Source organism: Cricetulus griseus, chromosome 5 (assembly GCF_003668045.3).
Source record: "Cricetulus griseus strain 17A/GY chromosome 5, alternate assembly CriGri-PICRH-1.0, whole genome shotgun sequence".
NCBI classification, from domain to species: Eukaryota; Metazoa; Chordata; class Mammalia; order Rodentia; family Cricetidae; genus Cricetulus; species Cricetulus griseus.
In genome coordinates this window covers 133921326-133932616 of record NC_048598.1, presented here as the reverse complement: position 1 = coordinate 133932616, position 11291 = coordinate 133921326, and the positions used below count along the sequence as shown (strand labels likewise).

The following is an 11291-nucleotide window of genomic DNA, read 5'->3' as shown; positions in this document are numbered from 1 at the left end:
TGGATCAGTGGTCTTTCTCCTCCTGTCTTTGGGATTAACACATGCTCCACCATATTTGGAAACAGGGTCTCTCACTGAAGCTGGAGCACACCCATTTGGCTAGACAGCTGCCTGTCTCCGCACCTTCAGTGCTGGGGTGACACTAAAGAGAAGAGCTTTTACCCGGGTGCTAGGGATCGGAACGCAGGTCCGTCTGCTTGCCTAGCGAATGGTTTCCCGCCCCTGATATTATTGTGGTATTTTGTAATACCAGCTGCATCTATAACTAACCATGCCCTGGAACTTTTATAGGACTAGTCCTGGCTGGCTCTCCTGCTGACGGGAGCATCTCGACTGTCCTTCAGTGGGCCAGCTCTCACCTACTCTCAGCCTAAGTGGCTTAAATGAGATTGGTTTCATCTGGGCTCTGAGGTAGGCATGACCCAGTCTGGCCAATAAGAAACTACTTCCTTAGCACAATACCAATTGATTCTGGGGTGGGCTTGTGTTTCAGATTGAACTAATTTGGGAGGCTTTTTGCTTTTTTTTTTTTTTTTTCTTAAACTATTGTTTTGGTTTTTTTTCCTTAAATAGGGCCTCTTTCTTTCTGCTGTCATTCTCAAGCTTGGGGGGACTCGTCCACAGAGAGAGATGTCTAGGGATAGAGATAGCCTTCAATGTTGGATCTAGTTGGAAGTGAAACTTTTCTCTTGACCATTTTAGTAATTTGACCCAATATTTTGTGCTTGTCCCTAGCAAGAAAAACAAATCTTACAAAAGTCTTTCTTCATTTGCTTTAAAAAGAAGCTGTGGTGAGAGCAGCTGCAGATACAAAGCAGGTCCCCTTAGTCTTTCCACTAGTCACCTTCTAAGTGAGCTTTTTAGCCCTCAGCAGCTAAGACCTTGAGACTTGATTCTTCAACTCCCTGGTAGGAGATCTTTTAAATCTGTAGCTGACTTCTATGTGCTACGTATTTTTCCATGAATCAGAGAAGAAATATGCAGCTCTGTAGCCACAGGGCTGTAGCACCCTGCCAACTCACCCTTTGTGTCTTTCCAAGCCTTGTTTTTTCATGTGTCACATGTAAGTGAAGAGTCATAATGACAATCCAGCTGGATTTATTAGTGGTTGAATAGACTATCAAGAAAAGATTTATTAACCAAGAAGTGAATTCAATGTAAAAGAACTGAAGAGTCCAAACCATGTCTCTATTATACATTTTTAGCACCTTCAGGAAAACTCCCTGCTAACGGCCACTTCTGGAAATTCAAGATATAACGGCTTTTCCTGAGTGCCGTTATGCCTTGGGTACTATGATGTTTGCCCATAGTCTCTCTGAAATTCAACAAGTCATCAAGGTAAGTTCTAACCCCTTTTTATAGGTGGAGAATGAGGAGAACACTAGTCACAACCCATGTTTTCTCCCTGGTACCCTCAGGCAGACAGTTCCAGGTAGTGAGTACTTCCGGGTCAAAGTTGAGATTCTCCAAGGTGTTTGCTGTCCTTAGCTGTGGGTGTCCTTGTGGCATAGCTCTGGTTGGTGAGATGAAGGGATGCTGACACTTGTTGTTTCTTCCGGTCTGGGATGTGGGTGTGAGGCTAGCGACAAAGAAGCCATGCTGTAGTCTTGAGCTAACCACAAAGAAGAAAGACACACTTGAAAGCTAACGGGGCAGGAAACCAGAAACAAGCCAGTGTCTGATTAATCCAGTGAGGCTGGGATTCTGGTAGATGACTGAACACAATGCCTAACTGATTCAGAGAAGCTGGGCTGGAAGTTAAGGGGTTCGCTCATACTTCCGTGTGAAGTGAGACCTGATGTGGAGTAAGATGTGGTATCTACTTGGGAGAGCACATCCTGGTTTGGAGTTTGGGAGACAGCTGCATGAAGGAACGTTCACAACGTCATTGAGAGTGCCATGGGAAGCTATGGGAGCAAAAAGAGATGAGACAGAAGTGGAGATGAAGTTGTGCTACAGAAAAAGAAAGGCAGAAAGGAGATTATAACTGGAGATGAGTGGAGCGGAGGCAGCACCAACGAGCCAGGGGCCACACGCTGTCTGCAATGTAGGGCATAAAGCAGAGGGCAGCAGCAGAGGCATTCAGCCATTGCTACAGAATTAGCCACCCTCAAAACCAAGTGGCTTACCTCCATTTTATCATTTCCCATAATTCTACAGTCTGAGCTGAGTGCAGCTGGGTGGTTCTGGTTATAGAGCGTAATTTGGGGTTTGAACACTCAAAACAAAACAAAGCAAAACAAAAACCTTCTTTACTTGAATATTTCGTGCCTTTAGCCAATTCTCTGGGCCTCACTGTCTTCTTCATGGAGCTTCTGTGTGGATAATTTGGGCTTTGGCGTAGCTTGGCGATCTCTGTGTGGTTGGATTTCTTTCCTGTGAGAGAAAAAGTGGCAGTGCACTCCATGTGTGGCCCCAGGAGTACCGGAACGTCATCTCTTGTAAGTTGCACTTTCAACATCATTCTGTTGCTCAAAGCACACTGGAGGCCAGCCTGGTCAGGACAGGAAGTGTCGTCTGCTTCCAGGTGGGAAGGCTGACAGCCAAATGGAGGGAGGTGCAGTAATTGTGGCCTTCTTAGAGTCCCTGTGCAGGGGTGGAAGGGCAGGATAAAAGACGGCCAATCCGTTCCTCAGAAAGATTGATATGAATACCAGACCTGGGATTTCTGCTTCATATCTGAAATTGGAAAGGAGAATTCCTCTCATAGCCTGATTCGAGCTTTAGTAACAAAAAAGGTGTGGTTGGGTAGAGGTCTGGGGTTTGGCTTCTCTGACCCCCCCTCCCCTCCACTTCCATGTGGTATGGAGAAAGCACAAAAGTTCACATCTGTCGTGGAGATGCTGGAGTCAAGGGTCAGAGTTTTCTCTGGGGCACTAATGGAGACACAGTCAGAGCTAAGGTGGGGTCTGCCTGGGCAAATCACTGAGTCCTGACTAAACCGAGAGAGCCAACAAAGGATTCCATAACACTTGCAGAAAAAGTGGTCAAGGGTATAGAGGACATGGCACCAACTCCAGACACCCATCTTCTAACTCTCCCAACTCTTACCTATAAAGTCACAAAGGAGGGCAGCTCTCCCACCGGAGAAATAACCAGGTCCAGGACAGACAGCCTAGGGAGATGAAAACACCTGAAGAGTTGAAAGTACCCTCCCCAGGCTGAAAACATGCCTGAGGGGGTTTACAAACTACTAGTGGGGCTGAGAGTATCCTTAAAGGTCTAAGGATGCTGATGTGTGTGTGTGTGTGTGTGTGTGTGTGTGAGTGTGTGTGTGTAAGCACACCTCAGCGACTGAGGACATTTCTGAGGAGCTGAGAACATTCTTGAGGAGCTGAGAACATTCTTGAGGGGCTGAGGACACTCTGGAGGGGCTGAGAACACTCCAGAAGACCCAAGAAAACTCCTGAGGGGGATGAGAACAAGCCTGAAGGATTTGTGGATACTGTTGAAGGATTTGTAACACTCCTGAAGAGGCTGAGGATAGACCCAAGAGGCTAAGAACACCCCTGAGGGGCTGAGGGGGATGATGTCAGTGGTCTCTTCATAGCATTTCCTATACTGTACTAAAATTTCCCCAGCAAGAGACACTGAAGGACAGTTAAGTATAAGTGCTGGTGGCTTGGGAGTCAAGCTGAGGGAATTAGTAATTTACAAACGGTGGAGTGTGGACATGGCTTGTAGGTAGGTGATGGGATGGGTAGGAGGTCCTTAGCCCAGCTGTCTGAGATGAGAGCATCCAGGTGGGGGAGGGGTATTTAGGTAGAAAGTTGAGTTGAGTCAGCAGGCAGCTTGGGTTCTGAGGTGGTGGTGGGGTGTCTGGGAAGACACAGCATGGAAGGACGCAGGAGTCTGGATTCCAGGAAGGAAGTGTTGGAGGCTGCAGCATTGGTGCAAACAGAAGCAGAGGCAGTTGAGAAGCATTAAGGGAAAGCAGAAGAGAGAATCGTGGCGAGGAAGGGCTGGGGTGGGTGGGGGGCATCAGTTGTTCTCAGTCTCGCAGAAACCCTGTCACTGAGGCTCTGAACTCACTAAGAGAAAACACACACCCTCCCCACAACAATCCCTCTTCCTGATGGGAGGCAAGGCAGATTGGCCCTCCTCACCCACTGTATCCAGTTATGTCTAGGTTAGCCTGCCTGTAGGGCTGGCTTTACTTTCTCTTCAGAAACCCCGAAGGTACATAGAGGAGGCTTCCCCAACTTTCACAGAGCCAGCTGAAGTCCGTTCTTGGAACCCAAGAGGCCCAGCCCTTCCCTTCAAGGTCAGACTTGATGAGGTTGCAGAGCCTCCTGACATATGGGCCATGGCCTCCCACATCAGAGGCCGCTTTGCCTTGAGAGAAAGGTGAGGAGAATGGGTGGGAGCTGCAGAATTGCCTCCTGAAGTCTGTCTGGGTACTGTGGCTTTTGTGTCCTCACAGTGAAGACACTCAGGGCTCACAGTCTGGTTGGTACCGGCATTTCTGAGCCCATTGCCTTTTTCATATTTATTTTGGCAACCCTGTTCTAGGGCCGCAGAGTTGAATGTCTCAACACTGAGCTCTTTGGAAACTTCACATCTTCAAATCGCTGGCACCACACTGGCACTTCTCTCTCCCCGGCCTCCTCTTTTGAAGAAGGAGTATGACGCTATTAATAAATGACATGATTTCCTTTGGGTGGGTTTGTTGGCAGTCACAACAACATGCACAAGCTGTTCTGAGCAGTGTTGGTCATCGGTGACTTTAGGGGAAGCAGATCTGAGAGGGACTATAGATGACCTGGCTCTTATACGGGTTCCTCATTCCCATTGCTTTGTAGTTAAAATAAACACAAGGATTTGTCAGCCTGTGTTTATCCTAGGTGATAACCTGGGCATTCTCTCTTTGAACCAGAAAAAGAAAAGTTTTTTTTTTTTTTTTTGAATGGTATTGTTTTGTGTGTGTGGAGGGGCGGGGGGGGGATGTTCAGTCGGGTGTGTGTAGAGCTAGAGGTTGACATCACATATCTTTAACTGGTTATCAACCTTATTTTCTTTCTTTCCTCCTTTCTTCCTTCCTTCTCTCCTTTTCTTCCTTTTTTCTTTCTTTCTTGAGACAGGATTTCTCTGTGTAGCACTGGCTGTCCTGTAGACAGCTCTGTAGACCAGGCTGGCCTCAAACTCACAGAGATCCCCCTGCCTGTGCCTCCCGAGTGCTGGAATTAAAGGCGTGCACCACCACTGCCCGCCAACCTTAAGTTTTGAGTCAGAATCCTCTACTGAGCCTGGGTCTTATCATTTCTGCTAGACTGGCTGGACAGGGAGGTCCTGAGATCTACCTGCCACCACTTCCCAGCCCTGGGATTACAGACATCCCCAGGATGATGCTTGTCAAGTCCTCATGCTTGTTAAGTCCTCATGTTTGCTCAGTCAGTACTCAGCTGTGCCCTCTCCCGGGGTTCATTGGTTCCCAATTTGGATTCCAATGTGATGTTTACATTCTAAACTGGACAGAGACTCACAGGAGGGGGAGGTGAAATGGGGTGGGTAGGAGTGGTGATGTGGGGTGAGGGTGAGTCGGAGGGGTGAGATGGCATGAGGGTGGGTGGGAAGGGTGAGGTGTCAGCCATAAATTGGAATTGAGGAAATTTAGGGAAAGCCAAAGCAACAAAGCAGCATTTCAGAACCAGGGAATTTCTCAAAGCATTGTTCCAAAACAGTGGATTTCAATTACAGTAGTAGGAAGATGGATGGTGGGAACGCAGGAGGGTCTCGGCTTGCTTAAAAGCAGCCTGCCATCAAGAGCGATGCAGCCATGTAATACGATAATTGAGGAAAAGAAAGTTTTCATGCAGCAAACACTCCAGTGATTCACTCCAAACAGATCCTGGCGTTGCTTCCAGGGTGGTTCACTCACCAGCTTGGAACTCACCAGTATAAACGGCAGCCTTCTGGTGCAAGACACATGCCAAGGTAAGCAGGCGCAGCAGAGGGCAATCTGCACTCTGTTTCTTTCTGCCCAGCAACCGGCATTCAGGCAACTGAGGCAAATCCCACCAGGTTCTCTGCCAATCCCCCTGCAGCCGCTTCCAAGTGAGCTGGCTGGGATGGAAGGCTCAGCTGGTGACCTGACCACTGCCTTGAGGTTTGCTTCTGTTGTCCGGAGGGTCTGACTTCTCCTGATGTGTTTTCTGGCTATCAGAACCCTTTCAGCAACCCCTCTGACTCTGGGCTTGTGGTTCTGTGATAGTTGCCCCACTCCAGCCCTGCTAACTCACTTGACTCTGCTGGGGGAGGGGTGAGTGGAAGGCCCAGGCACAACAGTGTCAGGAAACTGCATTGTAATCCGCTCTCCAGAGAAGAGTTGTCATTTTAAAGGGATTTCCAGGTGTGTGTGTGTGTGTGTGTGTGTGTGTGTGTGTGTGTGTGTGAGAGAGAGAGAGAGAGAGAGAGAGAGAGAGAGAGAGAGAGAGAGAGAGAGAGTGTAAGGTGGGGGAAGACAACGATAAGGCTGAGGAAATTGGAGGGATAGGAAGAGGATGATGAGGAAGATGAGGAAGAAAATGGTGGCTGCCATTTATTAGTTCCTTCTCTCATGTCCCAGCTGTGGTGTTGTGATGCTCTGGTACATTCTCCTAGGCAACCAGGATATATGTACGTGCTATCCTTATCTACCATGGTCAAATTAATCCCCTTTAAAGCAACTCAAGGAAAATCCTTCCTTCCTTCCTTCCTTCCCTCCTTTCTTCCTTCTCTTCTTTTTTGTCTGAGACAGGTTTCTCCGTGTAGCACTGGCCATTCTGGAACTTGCTCTGTAGACCAAGTTGGTCTCAAACTCAGAGATCTGCCGGCCCCTGCCTTGTGAATGCTGGGATTAAAGGTATGTGCCACCACCACCCCATGTCACTCAATTTCTATGGGTGACATTCAGCAAGTCTTACAAGGCTCCTTATTCCAGGAATCCCATTTTGGGGAATCTATAAAAACTCTAGAATAATAAAAGTAACACTAGGCATCACGTTTTGGATGGTGAGCATATTGAGGGGTTTCCACATGTCGAGTCAGCCCCGAGAGCAGATAATCTGAGGACTAGTGGAGAGAGACCTTGCCCAAGACCGGTGCTACCAGGTAGATCTACACCCCTCGCCCGGACCCTCACAGAGGCCCTGTGTTACAAGGCCGGTGGTGAGAAAAGCAAGACCCAAAGTCTTGCCCTTACATTCCACGAGGAGTGGCCACATGTGATGGAATGCGCTGTGTCTCCTCATCTGCCCAGGCTCCTCACCCTCGTCTCTCAGACCACTTCAATCTGTCCCTTTTCTGGTTTCCTTCAGTGCATTGGGGTTTCTTCAGTGCAGCATGGAAGTGTCCAACTCCTTTTCCTCCAGGCACAGTGTTGCTCAAAAACGTGGCCCAAGGGTCCAATTCAGAATTATCTAGGGGAGCGTCTACAAGTGCTGGCCCACTGAATTGGAATCCCTGTTCCAGACTCTTGTTGGTCTTCACAGTAGGAGAAAAAAACACACTGGTGTAGCCTCCCAGGAGCAGGGACCTGGCTCACTGTGTCCCCAGCTGAGCACCTGGTGATATGTGGAGGAATTTCCTAGGAGGGAAGTGAGAGTCAGGACATGTGGAGTGACAGTTGTGGGGTGACTGGAAAGGGAAGAGTGAGAGAGCATTTGCAGGAGAATGAGAGGGAGCAGGAACTCTCTCACTGTTTTCTCCATCCCTTTTCTCCCTCAGACACATAATTCAGTTGCAGAAAATAATCTTTTGAAACTTGAACTCCAAACGCCAGAATGAGTAATTGGGTCTAAAGTGGGTCACGAGGAAGTGATAACTAACACAGAGACTATTCTAACTGCTGAATCAGAAATCTCCACACCACGGTATGAAATACACAGGAAAGGAAAATAAACAGACGATAGGAATGGAAGGAACCCTACCATATTATTTCCACCCACAAATTCTGACTTAACACACACTCAGGGGCTGGGGATGCTCTGTTACTCCCAAGAGCTTAAGAATTGAAATAAAACAGATAGATAAGAAAAGCCCCAGGAGAGGTAGATGCCACTGAGGATTGTGCGAGCCTCGCCTAAGAGCACCCTTGATCCATGTGTCTTGGTTGCTCTGCTCCACCAGCAGCAGGTGTGCAGCAAATCCAGAATACCCTAAAATAAACTCATAAATAAAGACTTAAAAATGTTTCATTTCCCTCCTCATATAAACAAAACCTACCTCTTTGGGTTTTACTGACTTCACGCACGTGTGTGTGTGTGTGTGGGGGGGGTGGTAGTGAAGAAGGTTTGTGTAGTGCACACGTAAGAGCATACATGTGAAAGCCAGAGGTCAATCTTGGATGTTGTTCCTCAGAAACCAAAAAATCTTGTTCTCTCAGACAAGGTTTCTCTCTGGCAGAAGCTTTAGATGAGTGGTCCATGAGCCCCAGGAATCCTCCTGTGTCTGCCTTCCAGGTTGGAGTTACAAGCATACACTACCTTTGTTGCTGTTGTTTTTAATTTAAATGTGGGTCTGGGGGACCAAACTCAGGTCCTTATGCATACACAGCAAACACTTTGAGCTATCACCCCAGCTCCAGATTTTTTGTGATAAATATATGTAACTTAATATATGTTATTATTTGAACCATTCTTTTGTTGTTTTTAGAGAGGTTTCTAGGCTGGCCTAGAATTTGTTACGTAGAGCAAGATGGTTTGGAACCCACACAGAGCTCTGCTTGCATTTGCCCACCAAGACCGGAGAGTAAGGCTGTGCACCACCATGTGCAATTTCACTCATTCACGATTCATTGACATGGAACACATTTCTGGTGTCTCACAACCATCATGATTCTAGAACTTTATCTGCACAGAAACTGTACCAACAAGCAATAATCACTTTCTTCTTATTCCTAAGCACTTGGAAATATCACTCTACTTTATACCCCTCTGAATCTAATAACTCTGTGTGTGTGTGCCTGTGTGTGTGTGTGTGTGCGTGCGTGCGTGCGTGCGTGCGTGCGTGTGTGTGTGTGTGTGTGTGTGTGTGTGTGTGTGTGTGTGTGTGGGTGCTGGAGTGATGGCTCAGGGGTTACAACTGCTTGCTGCAAGGCAACAGGACCAGAGAAGCTGGGTATCTACAGCCATGACCCCAGCATAAGGGAGGCTGTGGCAGGAGGATGGTTAGAACTCACTGGAATAAAAAAGGAATGAGGCAGAGAATGATAAAGGAAGATACCTGATGCTCACACATATACACCACACACACAGAGAGATACAACATAAACACATACAACATATACAACACACATACATTATACCTACACAATCATCTTTCTCATACACACCACACACACAACACATACACACGACATACATAATATATATATATATATATATATATATATATATATATATCACATAGCACACACATACATACACAGCACACACACGCACACACACACACCAGCATGTCTGTGGCAGTCTCTCAAGGCCTGCAATCACAGGAGCTGCAGCTGAGCCTGCAGGGATGCTTGCCTAGTCAGTGGCTACTTCAGAAGACATGAACCCCGAGCTAATGGACCCCACATCTCACCCAAGAGGCCGAAGACAGGCCTATCCTTTGCTCTGTCTTCCAGGTTCCAAGCAAGACCCCCTCTTGCTTTAGAGACATAGCAAATCTACTTTTCCAAGGCTGTGTATCACCCACACACCCTTGGAAAGATGGTCACATGACAAGTGATCCGTATCTCTGGTCACAAGTTACACGGAACTGTGGGAGTATGCAGAACTGTTTCCAATATTCTCCTTTTCAGGAACTTCAGTGTCTTTTTTGGACAGGGCTATCTCGCAGGTCTACCTCTAGCCAAAAGAGAGGGCATGAAATTGAGTGCATCTGGGCAAATCAATGCTGCAATAAAACTGTGGTTCTGTTTGCAAGGAAGTGAACAATACTGGAGCACCCTTGGAGCAACGCAAGTTCTGTGCCCAAGTGTTCTTCATCTCTGTGACTGAAATCCTTTTCCCATGGCTTATTGATTTGTCCAGAAGTAATTTGCACAACTCAGACATAAAATCTTTTAGTTCCCCCTCCCAAAGTACCCTTCTATTAGTTTTGAGTAAGGTATTTGACTCCCCAAAGTGTACACAATTTCAAAGCTATAGCTGAGTAAAGTCCAATGGTATAGCTCACAGCGGAAGAGTTTGCTTGCCTAGCCTGGGCAAGCCCATAGGTTCAGTCCTCAGAAGGGGGTGGAGAGAAGCAAGTCATGTGGTGGTCCTTAAAATTATCTATTTTTGGTGTTTTTGAAATGAGGTCTGCCTGTCTCCCCATGTAGCCCAGGCAGGTCTTGACATCCTGTCCTCAGCTTCCTGAGCTGGGATTACAGGCCTATACATCCTATCCCACTTGGCTCAGTCTTTGTAATGAAGAAAAACTCTGCCTTAAAAGTTCCTCCATTTTTTGGAATATCTATAGCTTAAAAAAACACACTCTACCCTTCGAACAGATAGGTGGTTAGAAAGAGATTTATAAATACGCCTTTTCTGGTTTCATTTATTTTAAGAGTATTTTTTCACCTCATGACAGTCACTTGAGGCTGACAATGTTTCCATGGTAACCAGTGTCCCCCCCCCTAAAAAACACTGGTTGCTGGTAAATATCATCCTTCAGTGTCTCAACACCTTTGATTACAGCACTGAGTCCCCATGTGAAAAGGCTTCATGTTAGGGCAAAGGCCACGCCCAGCACGGCAAGGAAGTGCACAGCGGATCTGCTGGTTCCTGGGGGGGCGGGGGGGGGCTATGTGAGGACCCCAGGGGGAATCTGACTCAGCCTACATGGTATGGTTCACTTCCCCCACCAAAACGTCTTTGTTTCCTTTTCAGCTGCATGGAGAGCTCGGAAGCTATCCTATACCAACATGGAAGGGGCGGGGTGGGGTGGGAGTGAGCGTGCCTTGCCCACAGCCCCAGAAACTTGCAAATAACTTTTCAAAGCCTTTGCTACATGATTTTTGAAAGACAAATGCTCCTCTCCTGAAAGGGAGGGAAGGTTTTGAATCAGGGCGGTGCAACTTAGTTGATTCAAATCCGAATCCAGGGGCATCATGGGAATAGTGGGAAGGACTAGATCAGGGCAGCTGAAGGGAGGCTTGAGTCTCTTCTGCACTAATGGGGAGAGAGTTTTGTTTTTAGCAAGGTTTGCAAGCGTGAGTGTGTGTGTGTATGTGTGTGTGTGTGTGTGTGTGTGTGTGTGTGAGAGAGAGAGAGAGAGAGAGAGAGAGAGAGAGAGAGACAGAGACAGAGAGAGACAGAGAGACAGAGAGA

General features: G+C 47.3%; 2 long non-coding RNA genes across 7 annotated transcripts; one reads left to right on the top strand and one right to left on the bottom strand.

The window, feature by feature from the left end:
• The first annotated feature begins 269 nt into the window (after nucleotides 1–269).
• On the top strand, nucleotides 270–8879 carry LOC107977192. Of its 4 annotated transcripts, none has more exons than XR_004770101.1 (3): nucleotides 270–411; nucleotides 1206–1338; nucleotides 2278–4827. It is a non-coding gene; the product is annotated as an uncharacterized LOC107977192 (long non-coding RNA). The 4 variants fall into 4 exon arrangements; XR_004770103.1 differs by lacking the exon at nucleotides 270–411 and adding an exon at nucleotides 517–1063; XR_004770102.1 differs by lacking the exon at nucleotides 270–411 and adding an exon at nucleotides 5701–8879 and having other exon boundaries at nucleotides 2278–2441.
• LOC103163683 lies at nucleotides 1082–6032 on the bottom strand. Of its 3 annotated transcripts, none has more exons than XR_003485914.2 (3): nucleotides 5894–6028; nucleotides 3052–3115; nucleotides 1082–2679 (listed from the first exon to the last, which is right to left on the bottom strand). It is a non-coding gene; the product is annotated as an uncharacterized LOC103163683 (long non-coding RNA). The 3 variants fall into 3 exon arrangements; XR_004770105.1 differs by lacking the exon at nucleotides 5894–6028 and having other exon boundaries at nucleotides 1082–1907; nucleotides 2130–2679; nucleotides 3052–3191; XR_004770104.1 differs by lacking the exon at nucleotides 3052–3115 and having other exon boundaries at nucleotides 5894–6032.
• Nucleotides 8880–11291: the final 2412 nt, after the last annotated feature.